At 42.0% G+C, this 12,050-nt stretch overlaps 1 long non-coding RNA gene across 1 annotated transcript; it reads left to right on the top strand.

Moving 5' to 3' along the window:
- The first annotated feature begins 4,000 nt into the window (after positions 1–4,000).
- On the top strand, positions 4,001–7,407 carry LOC104678921. The gene is made up of 2 exons (XR_750252.1): positions 4,001–4,410; positions 7,189–7,407. It is a non-coding gene; the product is annotated as an uncharacterized LOC104678921 (long non-coding RNA).
- Positions 7,408–12,050: the final 4,643 nt, after the last annotated feature.

The following is a 12,050-nucleotide window of genomic DNA, read 5'->3' as shown; positions in this document are numbered from 1 at the left end:
GTAGAAACTCACATTGCCATAGTGTTTAAGTCCTCCTTTTTCTTCACATCCTCACCAACACCTGTTTTTTCTTTTCTTTTTCTTTTTTGTTTCTGTAACAGGCATTCTGACTGGTGTCATACGGCATCTCATTGTGGTTTTAGTTTGCATTTATCTGATAACTGATGATGTTGAGCCTTTTTAATATGCTTTTTGGTCATTTGTGTGTCTTCTTTTAAAAAATGTCTGTCCATGTCCTTTGCCCACTTTTCAATGGGATTATTTTGTTGTTGGTGTTGAGTTGTTTGAGTTCCTTGTCAATTCTGGATGTCAGTGCCCTATTAGATGCATAGTGTGCAATATTGTCTCCTATTCTGTAGGTTGTCTGTTCACTCTGCTGATTATTTATTTTTGATGAACAGAAGTTTTTTTTTTTTTTTAAATCTATGTTTGGTTTTGTTGCCTGTGCTTTTGAGGTCTTACTCATAAATTCTTTCCCTAGACCAATGTCCAAGAGAGTTTTTCCTGGCTTTTCTTCTAGTGTTTTTATAGATTCAGGTCTTCCATATGAATCTTTAATCCATCCTGAGTCAATTATCATAGAGGGAAAGCTTCAGGGACCAATTGAGTCATAGGATGGAACCCAGAAGACTGTCCACAGAACCACTGAATGGGAGAGAAAGTGAAGAAAGCAGTAGCCCAGAGTGAAACCAAACTCAGAAGGAAGTGATTAAAGATGAGGAGAAAATGGAGCCCATATTGAAAGTGTAGTAGCTCAGGTGGCCTCAGCAGTGAGAGAGGATGAGAGATTTGAACTGGGTGCCACTGAAGGCAGGACCACTGAGGCCAAGTCTGAGCACCAGAGGTTTAAATTGTGTACCTGTGGATCCTTGCCAGATAAGGCCAGATTCCCAAAGGAAACAAGGTGCCTGGACATTGACTTTGTCTAATGTTCATTCTCCAGTGACCTATTGACGAACACCCAAAGGGCAAAGGAAGAAATGGGAAGATGATTTTTCTAACAGTGGACAATTAGAGACAAGTACACAGTCACAAACCTGAACAGGCTGGCCATTCACATTTTTGCTACATGCTTAGATGCTTACTTGAAATAACTTAAAATGGTTTCTGATGATCAATCAGAAAGGGAATAAATATAAGAAAATCTTTACTTCTTCTAACTTGTCAATTCTTTGTATTTGTTATTATTCCATCTAGGCCTAGGTAAATAATACCGATAATCAGAATGTTTCCTTTGGGGTAATTTTAAAAATTTTATGAAAGTACGGCAAGTATTTTGTGTTTGACAAACTGAGTTGTCTTCCTGCTTTGGACCAGGAAGTTGGGTGGTCTCTTAAGACCCTGTCATTTTCCGTGAACTTTAGGAACAACCATTCAATTTTCTGCTTTCTCTTAAATGTGATTTGTGGCTGTCTCTTTACTATATACCTCAGCGAAATCAAATAACCCTAATTTAGATAAATATACTAGCTTACACCATGATTTTAACTGGAACTGAAGATAGACTATTCTATGTTACTATTGGAAGATGTGAAACAGCACACATAAAGAAAATGTGCATCCTAAGTGTCGCACAGTGAGAAATGACACTCTATTTACAGCAGAGGACATGCCGGTTTACCAACAAAAAGACTGCATTTTAAGGACTCGAGTCACACAGAGTCTGCTGCTTGCATACATTTTTCAGTACCCAAATGGTGGTAAAAAGAGACTAATGTGGACATTTACAAGGTGGTTCTGGACATTTCTTATTTAACTAGATTCTCTTTTCTTACAGCCTAGGAATAGAATAGTTAATTGTGTTCTAAACTGGGCTGTATTCAGTGGGGTGAGAGGTCATGACTTCTCTAACATTTGTCATATAAACTCTAGAAAATGATACCCTAGGCCAGGCGAGATGGCTCATCCCTGTAATCCCAGCCAAGACAAGCAGATTATTTGAGGCCAAGAGTTCGAGACCAGCCTGACCAACATGGTAAAACCCCATCTCTACTAAAAATACAAAAATTAGCTGGGCATAGTGGCACATACCTGTAATCCCAGCTACTTGGGAGACTGAAGCGGGAGAATCGCTTGAACCCAGGAGGAGAAGCCTGCAGTGAGCCAAGATCTCACCACTGCACTCCAGCCTGGATAACAAAGCAAGACTCTGTTTCAAAAACAAAAGAAACAAACAAACAAACAAAGGAAAGCATACCCTGAGATAGCTTTATTATTAGAGGATATAGGGGGAAATGGACTAATTTCTCTAGGTTTGGAACAAATTAAAATAAGAGCACTTCTTTTGGCAGATAAAAGTAAGCCAAAGTTTTAGGTCATGATGACATAATATAAAAGCTCCTTCTAAAATGGAAAGTCTTTACTGGACAAGATAAAACATAAAGTGTTTTTTATTCGTTGAAATTGTTTTTCTCTGTTATTGGACAATGAACAACCTGCGCTTTGGAGAATCTTTTGTTGGTAGATAGAGAAGACTATTGCTCAGGAGGTTTTTTTGGAGAGATCCAGGAAAAAATTTCTTCTATATGACAATGTGGCCCTATCACAAATGCCTCAGAATCCACAGCTGGAAATACTCAAGCCAGCAAACAGCTAGTGAATGGCACAGCTGCACACCGAGGTAAGACTCTGCGTGCCCTCTCGCAGCAGCCACCAAGACTAGAACGGACGCTCACTGACAGCCCACAGGGGAGAGCTGCAATCTCAGCTGCAAAGCTCTGTCAGGACAACATACTGAACTGCAGCTTCTAATGAGCAAATCGATGGCTTTCCTGACAAAACTGGACAAACGTCTTATGGGGGACGGTGAAGGGGTTCAGTGTCGTCGGCCACAAGAGTTTGTTTCCAGAATCTTCTGCCAGACTTGCATTCCAACTAATAACATAACTTTTTAATTATTAAAAATGTATATATTCTCTAAAAATTCAAGTAAATTTGATTCTCAGAGATGAGATATATCTCTTTTTTTCCACACTTACATTTCTTTTTTTAAAAAGGAAACCCGTTACCCCTTGATTTTCCAAAATTATCATGATGAAATCAAAATCTATAAATATATAGGTGCTAAGTGAACGTGAATATATACAATCTCCAATGAAAAAAATAAAGTTCTCAAAGGACTGAAATAAGCAAAGCGTGCTCTTAGTTTCCTGCGTGTTCCATTCCTAACAGAAAACCCCAGACAAGAATTTTGCTGAATCTGTCTTGAATGGACATTTCTCTTCTGAATGAAGACTTCGACAACGGATGAGTCAGCATTTCATGTGACTAATTAAATGCCACTTAACAGACACTGGGGTTCAGAATAACAATGTCTCGCAATCAGCGCGCTACTCCAAACTCAAAATCCATTTCGGAGAGCAAGTTGCACGGGCGTGAGACTCAGCAGGCAGAGCAACCATCAGCCGCCATTATCACCAGCACATCATCTGCTTCCTAATTACACCATAATTAGATCAGGGATAATTATCTTGATTTCTATTATTATTGCTGAATCTTAGAATCGTAATGTTAGAAGGAAATTTCATGCTCATCAATTTTAACATCCTTATTCAGAGAAGGTAAGAGAGACCAGGGAATTTAAGTGACCTGTCCAAGTTAAGATTGCACAGATATTTATTAATATGATTTAAATTAATTAGATCCCTAAATAATGAATGTACTTAATTGAGAACCAATATTTTGACTGTAGACTATCCACATGCACCTGTGGATTGGCCTGTGCAGAAAGAACACCAGCGATTTTCTGTTTTTCTGGCATGCTCCCATCATGCACTGTCTGGTCCCTCAAATTGCTATTTATGCACTTATTTCTATTTTAATCCTGCCCACCTCCATTGCAGGGTAGGCTCAGCGAACAGCTGTGCCTCTGTTGCATGGTTTATTCTCGGAGTCTCTGTGCAGTGCCTCAACCCTGATGGAAACTTAGGAATCCTGCATTCACTGAATAGTGAACTCTGTGATTGTGACATCAGCTCCGGGTCTGAGTCTACATTCCGGGGCAGCCTGGCTCCCATAGCTCAGGGAATTGTGACACTCCCATTGGGCAGTTCCCATTGGCCCAGATCCACTACTCTGTCAAAGGTTGCACCACCCAGACAAAAACAGGACACAGCAGTGTGTCAATGAGCCGTGCTTTCTCCTGCCTTCCACGTCATAAAAGGTACCTAAGGTTGTTGAAACACAGTCCATGTCTCCTGGGAATGACAGGAATTTGAGGGATGCTGACTTTCAAGGAATACTGCATGACAGGCATCAAGCTAAACCTGATAAAGAAAACACAGGCCAGAATCTGGGAATCAGGAGCAAAGTGACTCAGCTTTGGGGACAGGCACGTAATGAGGTCATGAGGTAGGAGACTCCCTGCAGGACCGGCAGCCCTTGCTCCCTGGGCTGTTCTGGTTCTTTCAGGTGAGAGAAAAGGATATAGGCAGGAAACGGCACTTCCTAGAAGGGCCACACTCTATTTCTGGGGTGCGTGGCATCTTCCAGCGTTGGGTCTGAGATTCGAGTTAAGGCTTTACCTCGAAGATAGCCACATATTGCTTTCTCAGTTGGGGCCTCCCACAAGGCTGAGAACTACAATAATTTTTGCAAATATGTCAGTGACTGGGATGGTATTTTAACAGGCTGTTAGTGGAGGATAGGTAAACCAACGTCTAAATGAAAAGGGAAGCTCTTGCTGCTATTTTTAAAGAGATGTTTCCTGAACAGACTGCCTGGCTTGCCCAAGAGGGCTAGCCTGGATCCGCGCTCCTCAACCTGCTCCTCCTCAGTGAAAGTGTTGAGAGAGGCGTATTCTTTTTATGATTGGCCATATGGCTCTAATAAGTTCAGAATCAAGGATATATTTTTTGACTCATCTAAAAGAAGCATAAGACATTTAAATAATACTTAGGTGTTTTAGGCTAAGACTCTCTGTCCATTTTGCATAAAAAAGGTTCACCTGAATATTTTATGGTAGGTAAAATCTTTTTTTTCAGTAGCAAAATATTTAAGGGGGGGGATAATATTATCACGGATTTCTTTGTTTTTAATCTGAAAATCTAGTTTCACCCTTGCCACTGTGACACTTCAGCCCGTGCTGGATAGTTACAAATGGCCAGTGCAGGAGCGTCTCGGGAGGCTTTTGGCTTGAGATCTCTCCAGTGAGTCAGTTTTCATGCTGATCATTTTCAACGTTCTCTTTCTCATCTAATTAGTTTTACTCAAACATTAATATCGATCCTAGCCACTAGACAAACACAATTTGGTACAGTGTAGACCTTGATGATTGAAAAGATATTAATTTTTCAGATGTTGAGCTCTCCTTCGTTATTAGGATTCAATTCATTAAGCTGGCGGCCACCTCCATAGGCTTTCTGAATGGACTAGCCCCAAGATACATGTGCGTCCTGAGGTAGGAGATAGGGAGACATAGGGGTAGTTACAGAAAATAGGTCAGCTACCTTCAACAGATGCATCCAGACTTTGACTTTCTTTTTTTTTTTTTTTTTTTTGAGACGGAGTCTGGCTCTGTCGCCCAGGCTGGAGTGCAGTGGTGCGATCTCGGCTCACTGCAAGCTCCGCCTCCCGGGTTCCAGCTATTCTCCCGCCTCAGCCTCCCGAGTAGCTGGGACTACAGGCGCCCGCCACCTCGCCCGGCTAATTTTTTTTTTGTATTTTAGTAGAGACGGGGTTTCACCGTGTTAGCCAGGATGGTCTCGATCTCCTGACCTCGTGATCCCCCCGCCTAGGCCTCCCAAAGTGCTGGGATTACAGGCTTGAGCCACCGCGCCCAGCCCAGATGCATCCAGACTTTCAACAGCAAGCTAACTTGCTCTGGGACATACCAAGAGCCTTTGAGGGGCTGCAAAAATAAAATCAGATACAGGAACGCCGAGTGGGACAGGTGGGAATGGCTATGGCGGTCCTTTTAGGGCTACAGTGCAGGGACGCAAACGCAGGAAGAGCCCCTGTGGCCGTCACTGGGAAAGACAGGCTCACTGACTATGCCTGAGCACTGCAGACCAACAGCATCACAGAAAGGAGGCTCTGCAGCCTACTTGTGATACACGTCTTAAAGACACCCCAAGAGAAGTGAGTAAAGCTGTATCACGAGACACATCTGAGGAGAGAATAAAAAGGGAATATGTATTTTCCTTTTGTACACGGAATTTCCTTTTAATTAAAATCCTTGGTGATTTTAAAATATCAGATTCCTAGTAGGGTCGCCATGTATGACCTGGCTCACGCTGCTGCCGTGGGCTCCTGGACACTGGAAGAACACCTTCAGGTGAAACATCTGAGAGCACCAAAGGTTCCAATCCCAATAGTTTTTGTTTTGTGCAGCGCACGACTCTGTCTTTAGTCCCTGTTCACATCTCAAAATGGATAATGGCTGGCTTTCCCCTTCATTCATTTTATAGCAAAGATGTAATAAATTATTGAAATCGGGGGAACTGTGCCACTTAATTTGCACTCCCCAGGGGCAGATGCCAGCTGCTGTAAGTACACAAGCATTTTCTTACTGTATTCACATAAAGCTTTTGTCATTCTCTGTAAGTACACATTGGAGTAGACATTGCTGCTAATTCCATATTGAAGTGGATAATACCACCAATGACCAAGTAACCTCGGCAAAGCAGAGACAGCTGGAGTGGGAAGAGTCTTCTCTTGGAAGGAATTTGCAAGGAAGACAGGTCCAAAAGGAAGATGAGGAAACAGCCTGCATTCCTGAGGGGTTTGTTTGCTTTTTTTGTTTGTTTTAAATCATTGCTGGTTCTACAGATTTCCCTGTTGGAATTGCCCTTTGGGTCTCTCAGGTCTGGATGGTTCTCTGAGGCTGATGAGCCTGCTGGGTGGTGGCAGCCTCGCGACCCTGGTGCAGGCAGCCAAGGAACTGGAATCTGACTCGGGGGCAGAGAGATGGGTTAGTGGGTGAACCCAACATCTCTGCTCTCTGTTGGCCTTTGAAGCTTTTCTTCATCTCCTCATGGGGACCTCAACGAGGAAGGTGCCCAAGGCAAGGATGATGGTGGGGGACCCAAGTGTTATCCCCACTTCTGGATCCAGTGTTCAAACACCCACTTTGGTGACATCTCTGCATCTGTACAGTGCACGGTTGTGTGGTTAGAGCAGGAGTTGGAAGGAAATGGGAGGGAACAGTTGTAGCTTCCAGTCCCATCTGCTTCTTGTCTCAATGCCCAGAACCTGACCCTGGAACAGGACTGAGCAGGTGCCTGTGTGCGCAGAAGCCCTTGTGTGAGAGTCCTATGGTACCACGTTTGCCGCACGAATGTTTGAGATGCCTCACAGTGGCTTGGTTCAGCCTCTCCCTCCTCTTTCTGCTGGGGCACATCATCTCTCCTCACTGGAAGAAATTACGAGGATTGTATAAACAATGACAAGTAATCTACAAACAATGAACATGCTGGTTTGGCCCATTTATTTGTAAGAAAAAATGTGAGGTTTTATGGCAATAGGTTACAGCTCTGAACTCCTGGCACAATCACAAATACCCTCAGTGCAAAACACCCTTCTGTCCTAAAAAGGTAGTGCGTGCAACTCACTGATGGGGCTCCCGTTTCATTTTTGAAAGATCTACTCTCTGATAATACCAGTGAGATTGTTTTCACCAAGATATATGACATACAAATAAACTATTGTTTCAAAAGCATCTAGCAGCTAATCGCTGATCATTCAAGTGTCAAAAAGCTAACTACTTCATTCCTGATTATTACCGTACACTGCACACAAACATCTCTCTATCCATTACCAATTTTATCCTCGACTCCTAATGAAACACAAATCTCTTTGATCAGCTTATCATATTGCATAGGTACGATGGTGGTTGCTTCAGGGGAAATAATTTAATTCAAGTGCTTTGCAGTTTGCTGAGTGCCCTGGGGCATGGTATTCTTTGGGCCTCCTAAGGTTCTGATGCTGATGAAGTGATATAACGTATAGAATAGTTTTTAAACGTGAATTGCTACAGGGACTATTATGCAGGGAGCTGAAGGGCTATTGAACTGGACACTTGAGCATTGCCTGCATTGAATGACAAATATTGCACAACATTTCTCTTCATCAAAATAGAAAATTGCAGTGGAAAACCTTTAATGATGTCGACACTGGGGACTAGAAATACACGTATGCCTCCCTATGAAAGCAGGGGTGGTGACTGAATAGAATTGTTTTGCTTTTAGAGAACTGTGGGTTTCTTTTTGTTTTTTCTTCTTTTTTAGTATTTTACCTAAACATCCAAGTAATAGTATTCTACTGTATTGCCTTGAAGAAGCAAATCGAGAAAAGTCAGAACATTTACGTATTTTTATTTAAAAATGAACGTTTTAGTCAGCACCCAACGCAAAACAAATATTAAAAATTGCATGTCAGCAATAAAATATCAGGTTCCTAGGAGGGCGGCCTATGTCGGCTCCACAGATTCTCACCTTTGCTGATTAGCTGCATGGAGCCTCATTAATGGGTAGATTATGCATTTGCTCAACAAGTATTAACGGAGGTACTTGAATGAACTGACAGGGCCCAGTCTTATGCAGTGGTCCTCAAAGGCTTGTTCATGTCTTGTTTTGGACATCAAAAGAGAAGGCTGTCCCAGGAAATCGGAGATGCCGAGCCTTTACACGTCCACCTCAGAGACTAGACGTCAACTGCCTGCTAGAAATAGCTGCGTGAGGAATGTGAAGGGGAGAAGTTGTTTGAAGGAGCTCAGACTCCATGCCGTGTACTTTAAAGATGAGCTTTAGAAATTGCACATCAATAGTTACTGCAGAAGGAGCGGTAGGAACTGGGAACATCTCACGCGGCTTAGTGTGACTGATAAACAGCGGTTGAAGCTTGTGTCCTGCACAGCAAACCTTATTTGCTGATCTCTGATGGTCCAAAGCAGAGCACCACTGCTCACCAGCCTCTGATGACAGTGAGGAAGGCAGAATGGCATTGTGACATCTGCGTCCAGCAGGCCAGGCTCCAGAGATTCATGACCCCAAGTGAAGATCCAAGTCCAGACGCTTGTAGGAAGCCTGCTCCCTGCTGCTGGGAAATCCCAAACTTAATTTTGCAGGCCTTCGAGATTTAGATAAGCGTTTGTTTATTTCAAGTAGCCTCCTCAAGTCTGTACTCTGATCAGCACTACAAATATTTGACCAGACAATGATATGCCGTGTTTAAGTTGTATGTAAACACTGTGGAACCCATATTTATTTTACTTTGTTTCTTCCATTTGTTAATATAGTGATGCAATAGGAAGATTCCTTCTTAAAAGGAAAAAAAACTTTGAATTAATTTTTATAACTTTAAATTAAGTCCGCTTTAATAGAAATAATACCCTATTTAAAACCATAAGTTATTCTTTATAAAAATATTCTCTTCATTTTCAAGCAATTGGTATTACTCACAAGGAGATCTCATGTTCAACTTTTATTCCAAGAAATGAACTGAAGGGTTATTTAATTTATTTTAGTTACTGGCTGTTACATACTGTGTGCCCCTGTTTCTAAATCATGATTGCTGCCTACAGATAGAAATATTTATTATAAACTCAACAATAAGCTGCACGATTTGACCCATTTTGATTTTATGTATCTATTGGAAATGAATGGGATATACTGCCTAATTTGGAGGACAGCTTGCTGATTAAATGCTAGTAATAGGGACTAGTAAGGCACTAGGAATAATAGTCTGTGATAAATATAGAAGAAATAAGAATTTTAAAATCACTGAAAGTAAGTTAGTCTTAGTCATTTTAAAAAGGATACCACTGACATCAATTTCTAGTTTGTTGATCACGTCAAAGCAGTTTCCTCTGTCATTGTTGATCTTTTTAGAAAAATAAAGGGAAAAACTGTTGTCAGGATATATTTTCAAGGGTAAATTATTTCCTTAATATTTTTGTCTCTTGGCCGGGCATAGTGGCTCACACCTATAATCCCAGCATTTTGGGAGGCAGAGGCAGGCAGATCACTGGAGGTCAGGAGTTCAAGACCAGCCTGGTCAACATGGTGAAACCCTGTCTCTACTAAAAATACAAAAACTAGCTGGGCGTAGTGGCAGATGCCTGTAATCCCAGCTACTCAGGAGGCTGAGGCAGGAGAATAGCATGAGGCTGAGGCAGGAGAATAGCATGAAGCTGGGAGGTAGAGGTTGCAGCGAGTCGAGACAATGCCATCGCACTGCAGCCTGGGCAACAAGAGCGAAACTCTGTCTCAAAAAATATATGTGTGTGTGTATGTTTGTGTATATTATATATATATATGTATATATATGTGTATATATATACACATAAATACCTGTATGTCTTTCACTTTTTAACCCACATTAATTTAAGCATCCACATTTTAATGTCAGACTGAAAATTGAATGTTTTTAGTTTTTTCACTTCCTCTAACCCCTATATAAAGAAAAATACCTGCTTTTTGTAATACCTTTATATGTTCATGGTAAAATAATTACTTAGTTCCAATCATCTTTGTACACAAAGATATACACAATATGTTGACAAGGTAAATTCCTTCTTCGTCTGGAGGACTGCACAGTGTATCTGAGAGATGATTTTCAGGAGGCCAGAAAATCAAGCTGGAGGGATTATTAGTGTGTCGAGAGATTGCTACCTGTTTCGAGTCAGAACATTGTCACTTCTTTTTCCCCACCTTGGAGACTTCAGGTAAGTTGCTAAATTTCAGGTAAATTGCTAAAATTGTGCTCCATAAGACTTTTCCTACCAGGAAACTGGTAGATTTAATTAAACAGGGATCCATAGGGAGATTCTGTTCTCGTGGGTTTGTGTTTTGAATCTGATGTCCAGTATTAGAAAATCGTATTTCTACACTTTTAGGAAGCTGAGCTGAACATGTTTGGGGAATCGTATTTATCCGTTGTTTAAAAGGGTTTCCAGTCAGCTAAGTGTTAAAATCTGGACAGTGAGAAGAGACAGTGCTGAGGAGTACCCCAGGGGTTGAATTTTGTATCCTGGCTGGCACTGTGTGTTGGAAATCAGGGCCAAAAGACAGCGCTGTGTTGGAATGAAATGTCACTTGGACATTTTATATACTTCATCATATAGAGTTTCATATTATGCAACCTAGTGCATAGAGATGGAGGTAGTCAAAGCAACATATTTTTGTGAGTATTTCTATTTCTGTGTTGAAACAGAGTGTTACGAGTTTTAGTAGTGGTGGTATTAGGCTGAGAGTGTGCCAGCAGAAGGTATGCTAGTCAAGTCTCTTTGGTTGCATATAACTGAAACCAGATCTTGTAAGGGTTAGGAAAGGAGTGGGTTAAGAGAGGCACTGACTATAGGTACAATCGGATGCCAACAGGAATGAGGGGCTGATGACTCCGATTTTGACTTCTGGGTTGGATTTTCTGTAAAACTACATTGGTTCATAGCCACCAACATCTCTGGGCTCCTAAAAGGACTTTTTTTTTTTTTTTTTTTTTTTTTTGACGGAATCTCACTCTGTCACCCAGGCTGGATCTCTGTTCACTACAGCCTCCACCTCCTGGGTTCAAGCAATTCTCCCGCCTCTCAGACTCCTGAGTAGCTGGGACTACAAGCATACACCATGATGCCTGGCTTTTTTTTTTTTTTTTCAAATTTTTAGTAAAGAAGGAGTTTTGCCATGTTGGCCAGGCTGGCCTCGAACTCCTGACCTCAAGTGATCCACCCGCCTTGGCCTCCCAAAGTGCTGGGATTATAGGCGTGAGCTACCACACCTGGCCAGGACTTCTGAGTTTCAATTTGGAAATTTCAGAAAATCACAGGGCGACTTCTCATTGGGACATGGCACTGGGGCCCCTGCAGTGGACAGCTACCCTGGGGAGAGGGGCTGTTACTGCTCTGTTGTGTGAAGTGTTTACCTTTCCTCCAATTACTATAGCCAGAGAGGGAGATGGCAGAGGGTGAGGTGGAGGGTTGACTAGTCCGGTCCAGGGTGCCAGGACACCCTTGTGAGAAGGGGAGCCGTACCCTCTATTTCTCTCTGCAGCATATCAGAATGTCACTCATCTCCCACCACCCTTGCCCAGGATTCACCATGCTGCTTTCTTGC

The sequence above is a fragment of the Rhinopithecus roxellana genome, chromosome 11 (assembly GCF_007565055.1).
Source record: "Rhinopithecus roxellana isolate Shanxi Qingling chromosome 11, ASM756505v1, whole genome shotgun sequence".
Taxonomy (NCBI): Eukaryota; Metazoa; Chordata; class Mammalia; order Primates; family Cercopithecidae; genus Rhinopithecus; species Rhinopithecus roxellana.
Note: the sequence above shows the minus strand (reverse complement) of the source record. Positions and strands in the feature narration are given on the sequence as shown.